The sequence below is a fragment of the Euprymna scolopes genome, chromosome 12 (genome assembly GCF_053919585.1).
Source record: "Euprymna scolopes isolate OS-2025 chromosome 12, ASM5391958v1, whole genome shotgun sequence".
Lineage (NCBI taxonomy): Eukaryota > Metazoa > Mollusca > Cephalopoda > Sepiida > Sepiolidae > Euprymna > Euprymna scolopes.
In genome coordinates, this window is record NC_136493.1 from 44,541,454 (window position 1) to 44,555,119 (window position 13,666).

Consider the following 13,666-nt stretch of genomic DNA (forward strand, 5'->3'; position numbering starts at 1 on the left):
AAACTTGTATGTAATATACTGAGTTCGTGTAATCTAGTTAATTTTTATATACCAAAAAGAGTTGACTTAAAGAGTAAGCTACAAAATTATCACATTTCATAATTGAGCATTAATATACCGTGAAAGCAAAATCAAGACTTCACAAAAGGTGTTGATGGCAACAAAAAGTGTATTTCATTTTACGTTACCGTTGTTCTCATATCCAGTCGACAATTTCAAACATTATATCGTTTGAAAATTTTCAAAAACCAGCATTTCTTCAGATTTTATCAATAAAAACACTTTTTACAATAGAGCATTTTTGAAGAGAAAGAAAAAAGAAAGAAAAAGGAAAAATTCCCTTAACGGGAAAAGCATGTGAGAAACATTTACATTTGCGGTAGCTACGGAAAAGCCCATTTAAATATTAACATATCGCCTAATTTTCGTATCATTATTTAAGAACAGAGGCATGAGAAGTTTCCACAGAAAACCCTAAGCCATTTAAAATATTTTTATATATCCCATTCGTTGAGTTCCTAAATTAGATTTCGCTGTTTCTTTATTTCCCAATAATTAAGTGTTTTATAAAAAGAATTTTTAAATTTGTATTTCTATATTTGTATTTTTCTATATATATATGGCTGTAACAGCCTTGCAATAACGTTACGGTTAATTTTAGTTTTGTATTCGTGGCAAGTAATGTTTACTGATTATCGTTATTTTAGTACTTAGATTTAAGACCATTTTAGGTTTAAAGTTTAACTGAATATGAGAATAAATAAAAAGGCTGTATATATATATATATATATATATATATATATATATATATATATATATATATATATATATATATATATAAATCCTTATACAGTATTTCGAGTAAGGTATTCTAATCTATTTATTATTATTTAATGTTTTAAAATTCATTGTCATTCTACTTGAACACGCTTTCATATCGTTACTAAAGACAGTTATGAAGGGAGATAATCCAATTATGTTGTTAATTGCTACTAGTTAATTCTGTTGGAAATGGGGTCGATTTTTATTTCCTATAACAGCTAAAGGGAGATAATTCAGGCCGTTTGCTGTTTTCGGTCCATTGATTACTAGAAGGCGTCTATGATTTAATAATTAATTTAATCAGACAGATCCAGAACGTGCTACGATGGCTTATTTAAAAAATTAAGCATGTAAATTATGTTTTTAATCTTAAAAATTTGGTTTTTACCGATGATTACCCCGGACTTGCCCAAACTACGGTATATATATATATATATATATATATATATATATATATATATATATATATATATATATATATATATATATATATATGTGTGTGTGTGTGTGTGTGTGTGTGTGTGTGTGTGTGTGTGTGTGTGTAATTAGTGATTTTTTGTTTTTGGAAAAAAAGATTCTATTGATGCTCTATTATAAGGAAATATCCGAAATTAAGAGAGTATTATTTAGGTTTTATTTACAGATAGTTTAGATGAGATGAGTGATCGGTACCGTCGGTTTCATACTTGATAATTGGGGACCGTTTTAGATATCCATATCAAGCTCTCTTCAGCCGATACTCATGAGTATCGGCTGAAGAGTGCCTGATATGGGTTTCTAAAACGGTCCACAATTATCAAGTATGATGACTTATCTCATTTAAACTTTCTGTAATTAAATATTAATCATATGTATGTATGTATATATATATATATATATATATATATATATATATATATATATATGATGGTTACGTACCTGGTCACTTTAAAATGTTACTACTATTTCAACATTTACATTGTTTATTTTTAGTTGTTCAGTTTTTATATATAGTGCTTGAAGCAGTATATATAAATATGTCCAGCACCATATATATATATATATATATATATATATATATATATATATATATATATATATATATATATAAAATAAGAAAAGCAATGTCTCTTGGAAAAGCATCGTTTCGTATTTTAATTATATTATAGAAAGTAGAAACGCAAATAATGATGTCTTCAAAATAGATTATTTATTTATATAATGAATAAACATTTTCGACTTACAAAAAAGTCTTTATAAAGTTATGATATTTTTCTTTCCTTTCCATTCTTTTGTAATTCATCTTTTCCGCCGGAGATATAAATCCCTCGTGGATAAAGTTCCGTTGAGATGTCATTCACGGTTAGTTTTAAATGCCCTGTTTTGTGTCACATATGGCTGCGTGTTTGCGTTAATGTAAAAGTAATGGCTCTTGGGAAAACATTGATTCGTATTTGAATTAGATTAGAGAAAATTAGAAAGCCAAACAACGATGTCTGTGTTTTTTTTTTCTAACAAATAAATAATTTATTTCTCTTAAAGGATACACATTTTCGACTTATAAAAAGTCTTCATCACGTTATGTCATAACCTGATGAAGACTTTTTGTAAGTCGAAAATGTCATTACATTACATTATAGGCATAGTGCTTAACACGCTGCACTATTTTTTCTATCTTTACAAGGCTGTTTAGACTGTTGCTTAAAGGATCATTACTGTCCATTATATTGGAAAACTTATCTGATCTGATGTAAGTATTTAAAGTACTGAAGATCAATCCTCTGCATCTCAGTACAGGCCAACAAGTGTCCCGTACGTCATGAGTGAATTACTGTAATCCGTAATAAAACAAAAGTTAATTACGTAATAAAAAATACTCTATTAAGTGACAAGCAATATTTTTTACGTACTGCTGACGTGCTGACTGTGATTTTTCACATGATTAGTGACTCTGTCGATACGGAACTTCCATGAACAGAGTTTCCTTTTAAGAATAACCCATTTGTTGAACAAAATAGTTATAGTATCATTTATGTTTAGGATTAGAAAACTGTTCAGATTGTCATCACGCGAGAAGAGTGGACATGAATTAAATTCATATTTCACATCAAGATTTTGTAGAATTTTACAAGCGAGCTATTTATAAACTCGTTGACTGATGGGATAAAGTTGTAGAGAGAAAAGTTAGTAATTGTTATGAACAATGATTTTAAATATACACATAGTCTATTTGGGGGGTGCTATTTTCAAGTTAAAATTTTACATCGGTAAAACTTTTGCGCACACCTAATACATCACTTTATTTATAGCTTGAAAATAGAAAACGAAAGAAATAAAAATTATAAATATAAACTATGAAATATAATATATAATATAGAATAGAAAATTATAAAAATTGTAGCGTACAAATCGCGCTGCCAGGCGCATCCTTCGGGATTTTCAAAATCAACACTGTAGTTAAAATCACGTTGTTTCTTTATTCAACTGTCTTCAACTTTACATAATGGTGAAGAAAAAGTAATATATATCTTAAAAATAAACACTTGTTTATTTTAATAATTTCGCGTTGTAATTTAGCTTCAAACGTATTTTATACGTATTTTATTTTAAAATTCAAATTTTAGTCAACGCTTCTAACACGGATATAAAAAAAAAAATTACCATGATTTTCAAATCGCGCGGCCATGCGCATCCTTCCAGCATTAAAAAAAAAACAATACCGCAGTTAACATCACGTGGTCTCTTTATTCAACTTTCGTCAACTTAACATCATGGCGAGGAAAAGAGAAAAAATATAAAAGAACAGCGAGAGTACAAGAGGATCTTCAGACACTGCCGACCAACTTAACTTATTCATATTATTCTGATTATCTGGTTTACTATTCTCATCTTGGATGGTCTCTTCACAATGTTTCGTGGGTGTAACCTTCCACCACCTTTATGTAAATTTTGTCAAACCGGGAATCTCTCTGTAAAACTCGAGAATCCGTGCAAAATTTCGATCTGGTCACCCACACGTGTTGTGCTGACTTCAATACTTGCTTAAATTAATAAATTAAATAATAATAAAAAAGAATTTTCTTAAAAGATGCGTTTCTCTGAATTTATTCAATTTGTCATTTTGATCTAGCCCAAATATAATGAACAGACAGATGCTTTCCTTCAATAAAAACTCTCACATTCCATGATAGAGTAACCATCATCGGTATTTGTTTACGATCTGCCCCAGCGTAGTATAAACACCCCCAACAACCTCATGTTAAGAACGGCTTTCGGAATAAAAATCCTCCCAACCTCCCCATGTTAAGAACGGCTTTCGAGGTTGGTATGAGTGTTTATTCCGAAAGCTGTTCTTAACATGGGTAAGCTGGGGCGTTTATAATACTCTGGGGCACGTCGTAAAAATTTTCCCTATCATCTTTACGTCCATTTTTTTTTAGCGTTGGGGAAGTATTGTTCAACTCACACACATTCTGACACTCGCACGTACGCACGTCTGCTCACTAAAACAATATATATATATATATATATATATATATATATATATATAATCTTTTTTGTTTTAATATTTCTAAATTTCTCCCTGAACTTTCTACAAGTGAACATTAAATGTTCATAATAATGTTTAATCAAATGTAATTTTTGTAGTTAAGTGAGGCGGTTTTGATTACGATTTTTCAAACCGATGGATAATCCATGGTCCTTAAATTATCGACTCAGGCTTCTTCGATGTCTCAGCTTATGAATCATCCATTGTTCTGCAAGGACTCGGAAAATATGAACAAACATACTATGCTTTCCTATCTATGTAATCGTTTATTTGACACATATATAAACAGTATCACATATATAAACAATATCACATATATAAACAATATCACTTTTGTGAACGTATGAGATGCCTTCAATAAATTTCCAGGCTTATTTTTTGTTCAGGCATTTAAAATTCTTTTAGACTCTCTAAAATTCACTATGTTATAGCTATACATATTATGAGATGACTGAATAATTTTTATGATTTCACGTTCAAATGAACAGCTATAGCAGGAATTGGAATGTTCCCTACTAAAGCCTGATTGTCACAGCTGGTGAATTTCCAAAATGCAATCTGGACCCGAGGACACTTTACAAGAACGATTATGAAACAAAATTCTGTTTTAAGTTTGGAAAAATGCCAAGAAACGTATGGAATGCTGAAGATTGTTTTGAAAAATCTTGCATGAATCAAGCATCAGTTTTTGAGTGGCATACGAGATTCAACGAAGGCGGGGGGTCTGTGAGAGATGAGAGATATGAGAGAAGTTATGAGAGTTGATTGGCCAAATAAAGAATTTCATGGATAAGGACCTTCGTGAGTCTATAGAGACAGTAAGTACATAGTTTTATGTTAGTGTGGGAACTGTACACACAATTATTCGTGAGGAACTGAAGATGGCGAATATTTGCTGAAGTTTGTCCCAAGGGAACTCGGAGAAGATCAGACTATTTGATCAAGATGAGCACTAAAACAGTTCTTCGCCCTCCAGACTTAGCTCTCTCTGACTTTCGATTATTCCCTAAGCTCAAGGAAAACCTTGGAGGCTGTCGTTGTGATGGAATACTGTTGCCATATCTGGGCAGGAGCTGCTAAAAACAGCCTATCCTGCCTTGACAGAGTACAAAATAGACTTCGTGGCTTAGTGGGGGATGCCCTTTTCTCTACCCTGCAACCTCTCTCCCACAGAAGAGACTTTGCGAACCTATCCTTGGTTTATCGTTATTTCCATGGCAGGTGCTCGTCTGAACTCCAATCTCTGGTCCCTCCTCGCCAATCTTTCACGAAAAACACCCGTCTAGCTGAATCCTCTGTGAAAAATTTCCCCCACTCTATATCTGTGCCTAAATCAAAACGCGGATTCCATGAACAAAGCTTCTTTCTTAGAACTGCACGCCTGTGGAACTCTGTTCCGTCTGCCTGCTTCCCTCCGGACTACAACTTGGATGTGTTCAAGTCCAATGTTAACAAATTCCTAATGAACCGCCCCCTTAATTAAACACTTCATCAAATCTCCACACTAACGTAATGTACTTGCAATAACCCTTATCCCTGAGTGGCTTCCGGGCCTTGATAAGTGGTGATCACTGTGTAAAAAAAAAAAAAACTGAGGAAATGGAGGACTTTCGTGGGGTCTTCTGGAAATTGTTGGAACGGTACAAGCGCATTGCAGCGGGAGGAGATTATTTCGAAGAAGACTAGAGTTCTATATGTATACTATCAATAAATGTGCCTATGCGTAAAAATGTCTGGAAACCTTTTGAAGACACCTTGTATGCTTTTGAATATTTTATTTGTGTTTGCCATATAATATTTCATTCGCTCTCTCACTTCTTTCTACAACGTTGTATGACAATCTTTCTAACGGTTTCAAATAATCTTCATATCATTACATAGTCGTTAGATTTTTAGAGGTGAAATCTCGCAAAGAAACAAAAGGAAAGAAATTCGGCTCGAATTATTTTGCAGTTAAAAGAAAAAGGATTTTATTGTCGGTCGTCTCATCACCGGACCACTGACACGTATTTTCTTAGACAGCAATAATATAGTCGCGTTCCTGCTTTTTCTTTCTCTTGATCAATTAATAGTTTCCCAGTCTGCGATTACATATCTATATTACTATATCTGCAGCTCGCCCCTACAACACACGATCGTCTGACAATTTTGTTAAAAGTTGGGAAGACTAGCAATTCCTGCATCTTGTTTAAAAGTTCCCCTCACACCTACACGAGCTTAAAAATTCTGTCATTCAAAAAACTCTCTCGTCCTGACACATGGTTAAAAAACACTCTCTCATATCAACACGTGGTTAAAAAAAATCTATTGTGTCGACATGTTAAAAAAGTCTCTCATAGCCGCACACGGTTAAAAAAAATTATCTGGTGTAGAGTTGTTGTTAAAAAAACTTTCTTGTGTCGACATGTGGTTAAAAAAACTCTCTTGTATTGACACATAGTTAAAAATAACTCTCTCTCGTGTCGACTTGTGGTTAAAAAACTTTCTTGTGTCGACATGTGGTTAAAAAAATATCTCGTGTCGATACATGGTTAAAAAAAAAAACTCTCTCCCGTCGACGTGTGGTTAAAAAACTCTTGTGTCACAACGTGATTAAAAAAAACAAACTTTCTCGCCTCGACACGTGATAAAATAAACTCTCTTGTGTCGATACGTGGTTAAAAATCTCTCTTGTAGCGACACGGAGTTAAAAACACTTTCTCATGTGGACATGTAGTTAAAAAATCTTCTAGTGTTGACACATGGTTAAAAAAAAAATTTGTGTCGACATGTGGTTAAAAAACTCTCTCCTGTCGACACGTGGTTAAAAACCTCTCTCGTGCCGTCACAAGGTTAAAAAACTATTTCATGTCGTGTCGACACGTGGTAAAAAAAAAAACACTCTTTCATGTCGTCACAAGGTTAAAAAAAACTATTTCATGTCGACACGTGCTTTTTCATTCCTCTTCCTCTGGTGTGACGTCACTTCGCACCACGGCTTGGTCATTTGTATACGTGTAATACTACTGCTACATATGTGGCTTCGTTACATCTTCACGTATCAAAGCCTAAAAACGACTCGAGTCAAGTAAACAATGCGACAACACCGTAAGCATTGGTAATGCTGGCTGACACTTTGAGGAATTTGATTATTTAAGAGGATGGCTCAACAATAATTTGTGTGACATTGTACTTGAAAACGACCACGTTTTAATCAGCTGTGAAGTATGGTGTATAACAGACGATGAGTTGTTGGAAAAAAACTTTGCTCATGGAAGTCTTGTTTACTATCAAGAGCACAGAGGGAGAAATTAAAATGTATTTATAGTGGTTGTAGTTAGACGATTTTTTTGTGAATGTTTTACAGTTTCTGGATGAATGTAAAATTTTCCAGGATCGGTGAAAGAAACATCAAACCAATACGCCTTTTTAAAGAAGGTGTTAAAGCTTGGGAAAATGACCTCATAAGACCGAATCGAACAAATACTACACCTTGATCTGACCAAATCAGGGTAGAGTTAGATATAAGATAAATTTTTAATGTGAAATAAAAATCCATTTTCTCCAAAAGAAACATTCTGGATTGAGCCGGAAATTAAAAAAAAAAATTACCTCAGTCTAGAAAGATTTTTCTTCATTTGAGGGAAGATAAAACAGGTATTACACTTTGATTCTAACGTAAAGGTTCCTCTCTGTGAGGTGTCCCCAGGACGCGAAAATCATGCCATAATAAAAAAACAAAAGAAAATAATTATTAAAAAAAATAAATAAATAAAAAAATAAAAAAAATAATAATAACCTAGGTTTCAGTGTCACGTGTTACCATGTCACATTACGCATGCGCAGCAGGTGAGTCATCGCAGACAGTTCTTGTCTATGTCACTAGGTGGCAGCAGTGGAAGTAGCCGCCATTGCATCTGCACCAGAAAATAGCGACGTAGGGCGGGGGTCGACGCTGAAACGAAAGAAAAAAAAGAAAAGAACAAATGTTCTGACGGCTGCAAAGTTAGTGGGTGGGGCTCGGGGTAATAGACGTTGACGATTATTCATGAAAAGGCAAAGCACCACGATTGGGATGAAGGTGTGGGTGGGAGGGGACTGTTTGTAGGAGGCGGAGGTGGAGGGAGACGCGCGCTTAGACTGTTGCGTAAGAGTAGAAAGCGAAGCGTTACGAGCGAGGCGGGTTCGAATGAGAATAAACATAACGACGTGAATGAAAAGGAAGATGAAAAGAAAAAAATATTGAAAAGCAAATAAATAAATAAATAAAATGTGAAACGTATTATTTAGATTCTTCGGACTACTGTTCTCATACTGAGTGTTATTTTCCCAACGCTTCTGCCGATATAACCTCCGACCTTCTTCAGGTCTATCTTATCCAACCCGGTAATCTTTCTGTCGAACTCGGGAATCTTTCTGTCAAACTCGGGAATCTTTCTGTCGAACTCGGGTATCTTTCTGTCAAACTCGGGAATCTTTCTGTCGAATTCGGGAATCTTTCTGTCAAACTCGGGAATCTTTCTCTCAAACTCGGGAATCTTTCTGTCGAACTCGAAAATCTTTCTGTCAAACTCGGGAATCTTTCTGTAAAACTCGGGAATCTTTCTGTCAAACTCGGGAATCTTTCTGTCAAACTTGGAAATCTTTCTGTCGAACTCGGGAATCTGCACAGAATTTTAAACGGGACAATTTATTTAAACCGCGGCGGCAATATGCTCTCGTTTCGTCGGCTATGACTGGGTAGAAGTCCTAAGCAGTTCGCAATTGTACAATTTTTTTAGTGTTGCCCACACTAAGGATTGAACCTTCAACCTCCAGAAGAGTGTAACTTTACAACTAGATTTTACCAAATACACTTACCACTAACCTTGTGGATTGAGAGCATGCTACCCCAGTGGATTAAATAGAGGGTTCTGCTAAAACTTCCCTGCAGATTCAAATCGAGTTAGTTATGGTCCGATCCCCACAGTGTACTGGGAGAAAGTTTCACATGCCTCCCCTCAATAACTTAGTCCACAATACATTGTAGTCTATATTGCACTGTAGAGAACCTACTGTTTATTATATATATATATATATATATATATATATATATATATATATATATATATATATATATATATAATGGGTTAAATTAAAGTTTAAAATGCAAAAATCAAGTATCATGCTTCAATTGTGGTCTCACAGTTGAGATGCCTAGATGCAAGAGAGCCTTTCACTCCAGTAGTTTCTTCCCCAGAACAGCAAGAATTTGGAATTCCCTTCCGGGTCCCTGCTTCCCCGACTGTACGGACATACAGAAGTTAAAGTGCAACGTGAACCGACATCTTGCTGCCCAACTTCCTACACAGTACCCCTGATGCTTATGTCCCTGATAGTAGCCCCCTATAATAAAGTGGCAATGTGCCTTGTTTGGGGTGAAAATGTAATTAAAAACATACCGTTGATTTATATGTCGAGCCTTTCGGTTTGTATGGCAATAAAGTTTCTCAAATGCGCTTATGATGTTAGCCTGTTCTTTCTTTCATCGGACTTTTACAATTATCGATACTTATCGATAATTATCGATACTTATCGAAGACATTCATATGTAAATCTTTTCTTAGAAGACTGCCGGATACGTACAGTAAAATTAAAAAAAAATTGGCCCAGCCGTTTAGATGTCAATATGGGACTCTCTCTCTCTCTCTCTCTCTCACTCTCCCCTCTCTCTCTCTCACTCTCCCTCTCCCCCCCCTCTCTCTCTCTCTCTCTCTCACACACACACACACAAACTGCACAAAGTTCCTTTTATATAATAGTATATAGAATTCTCGTAAAAATAGTCAAAAGAATAGAAAAGAGGAGAATGAGGGTGGTTCCATCATAGAAAAAGGGGGCAAAGGTATATAAGATGAATGGAATGAGAGAAAGAAAGAAAAAAGAAGAAAATATCGAGTTCGAAGAAGAGAAATAAAGATTGGGAAGTCGGAGTTGAAAGTTTTGTTGAATGGTTCAAGCTTTAACACATTCATTGCCATCCTGCTCTGGTTGGGAACCCATCGCGATGCACCAGAAAGAAACCTCATATGCCTTCCTGCAGTGACTTAGCCCACAATATATTGTAGTCTACATTACACTGTAGAGAACCTACTATTGATTTTATAAAATTATTTTTATATAATGTCTTGAATTTAAGTTTAAAATGCAAAAGTCAAGTATCATTCTTCAATTATGTTCTAAGCAGAAACACTCATTTCTAACGCGCCCCTGTCATATAAAAAAACCTACTGTTAATTTTAGATGCCCGGTTTTACTGCTTGTGCGATGGTAATGGCTTGGATTTAAGTTTAAAATGAAAAAGTCAAGTATCATGGTGTGATTCATACGCATTAATTTCGAACGTACCTTCGTCATATCAAAGAACCTATTGATTTTATATGCCGACCCTTTCAGCTAGTGTGGCAACAAAAACTTCTATAATGCACTTGAGATGTAAGGCTGGTTAAGGTGTTAACTTTGGTCAAAATCGCCTGTTCCTTTTTTCATCGGAGAATTTCAATTATCGATTATCGATAGTTCGATGCAAAACCAATATAAGAATAGTGCCAGGCTCATAAAGCATTGTGGTGTGAAATTTCATAAACATCTGCCAGCTGTTTTAGAATCCATAAGGAACAAACTCACACACGGAAACAAAGTTCTTATATATATAATCATCCATGCATGAAAGCTGCAATAATACCAAACATATCTAAAAGACTATCTAAAATATCAATTAATGAAGACAAATTTAACAAAAATAGGGAGTACTATAACGAAGCAATAAAAAAATCAGGTTACAATAAAAGAATACAGTACATAAAGAACCATAATGTTGAACACACTAACTTTAGGACAAATGTAAATATCATATAATAGAGTAATGAATAGAAATAGAAATAAAATAGGAACAAATAACAGAACTGATAACAACATAAGTACCAGCACTCGTGAAAAAACAATAAGAAGGGAGAACAACACTAACACAAATAGAAAGAATAGGAGGAAGCAACAAACATGGTTCAACATCCCATACTCTATACATATCAAAAATAATATTCCAAAAGAATTCTATAAAATAATAGATAAAAACTTTCCACCAAGCAATAAATTAAGTAAAATCATAAACAAAAACACTGTAAAAATTTTTTACTCAACCTCACCAAATTTAATTAGAAATATAATAGGAACGAACAGAGCCAAAATAGAAAAAGCAAATAATAATAACATAGAAAATAATAGGAATGAAAACTGTGGATGCAACTGCCGTGTAGCTATGGAATGCCCGTTAGAAGGAAATTGCCTCGTATCAGATGTTGTATATAAATGTGAAGTTAAAACTAATAGAGGTGTAAAAGCATACATTGGTAGTACGAGCACTCAGTTTAAAACCCGGCTAAACAATCATATTTCATCATTTAACAAAAACAATAATAGTAGCAGAAATATAATAAATAACACAGCAAACACTAATAATACTAATAATAACCATAGTGGGAGGGAAACAAATAGAAAGAAAAATAATAATGACACTGCACTTGGGGAATGGATACGTGAACTAAAAAGCAAAAATATAGAGTACACTTTGAAATGGTCCGTGATAGGTAGGGCAAAAAGTTATCATCCATCAAAATCAGGCAAATGTTCCTTATGTTTACTAGAATCCTACAAAATACTAACATCTGATAAAAACTCATTGTTAAATCACCGTACAGACAACATACAAATATGTCTGCATAAAAATAAGTTCCTAATATCAAGATATAGATAATAAGTAAACAAATAGATAGACAAAAAACTGAACAAAAATATTTTCTTTTCACCAAAAAAACCGAGTTTAAGATAAATGAATAAAAAATATTAGAATAGCAAATAAACTTATAAATAACAAACCTGAACACAACATAAATACACATGATTAATAAATAATAATATGATAAATAAAAAAATTAGCAAAAATGACAAAGATTAATAATTGAAACAAAAAATAAATAAGTTATTTCCCTTTGACTACTAAATTATAAGGTAAATGCACAAATTCTAAAAGATGTAAGTTAATGACTGAATAAATAAGAAACAAAGAATTGATAGAGTTAATTCCCTTTAATCGCAAAATCAGAAAAGACCGTAAACTTGACACTAAACATTATAAATTGGAAATAACGAAAATAATTAACAAAAAACATAATATAAGAATAAGAAATAATAAATATGTACATAATGATAACCATTTTAGCCTAATAATAAAATAAATACGGAAAAAAACAATAGCAGAAAAAAATACGTATAGACGGCTAAAAAATAAAATGTAACGTAAACACCCAAGAGATACGAAAAAAAAAAAAAAAGGAAAAAATTACTAGCTTAAGAAGAAGTTAAAAAATTAATTAAATAATTTCGTAAATAATAAATCAAACGTAATAAAAGAAGAAACAAAATAAGAATGCAGAAGTAACATAATTGATATTAGATACATAAATTGGAAAGAAATTAAAAAACTAAAAAATACGAAAATAAGGCTAACAAAAAGAAAATATAGATCTATAAAAAACCCATGGAAAATTTTTGAAGATGGCAACCGCGATAAAAAAAATTCCATCCCCATGTGAGTTTTAAAAACAATTTTTTGACTGTAATTAATTGATTTTAATTGTCTCCGAAGAGAACGGTAAATAATGAAAATTCGGTATGTTATAATTAAAACAACCGTTTGTCCTTTTACCCTTCGAAACAGCTGTCAGACTAAGAAAAAATATATAATAACATGTCATAAAAAAATAATAAAAACAAAAATTGTGTACTACTAAAAAAAAGGTGTTGTCTTTTCTGATTGTATAAATTATATTGCTCTGAATTCTCATCGAGCTAAACCGAGGTTAATATTGGTACAATAATCAATATAATACCATTTAAAAGGTATTAAAATTGATTGTTAAAAAAATCCACACACACACACACACACACACATATATATATATATATATATATATATATATATATATATATATATATATATATATATATATATATAAAGCTGAATGTCTGTATGTGTATGTGTGTATGTGTCTGGTCACGGATAGGCTCCTATATGGTTGACTATTTAAAAAAACTGAATACATATAATGATAGAAGATGTATCGAGAAACAGGAATGGGTATGTTTGATCAATGGAATTTATTATATATAATCTCTCACATTCTGTAAATCCTATCATAAGTTACTCGTTTGGTTAGAATTGCTGGATGGCATCGTCCTTTCGAGTTAAAACTCCTACTTGTGAGACATCGGCTTGGTGTTATTGGCTGGTTGGATGAC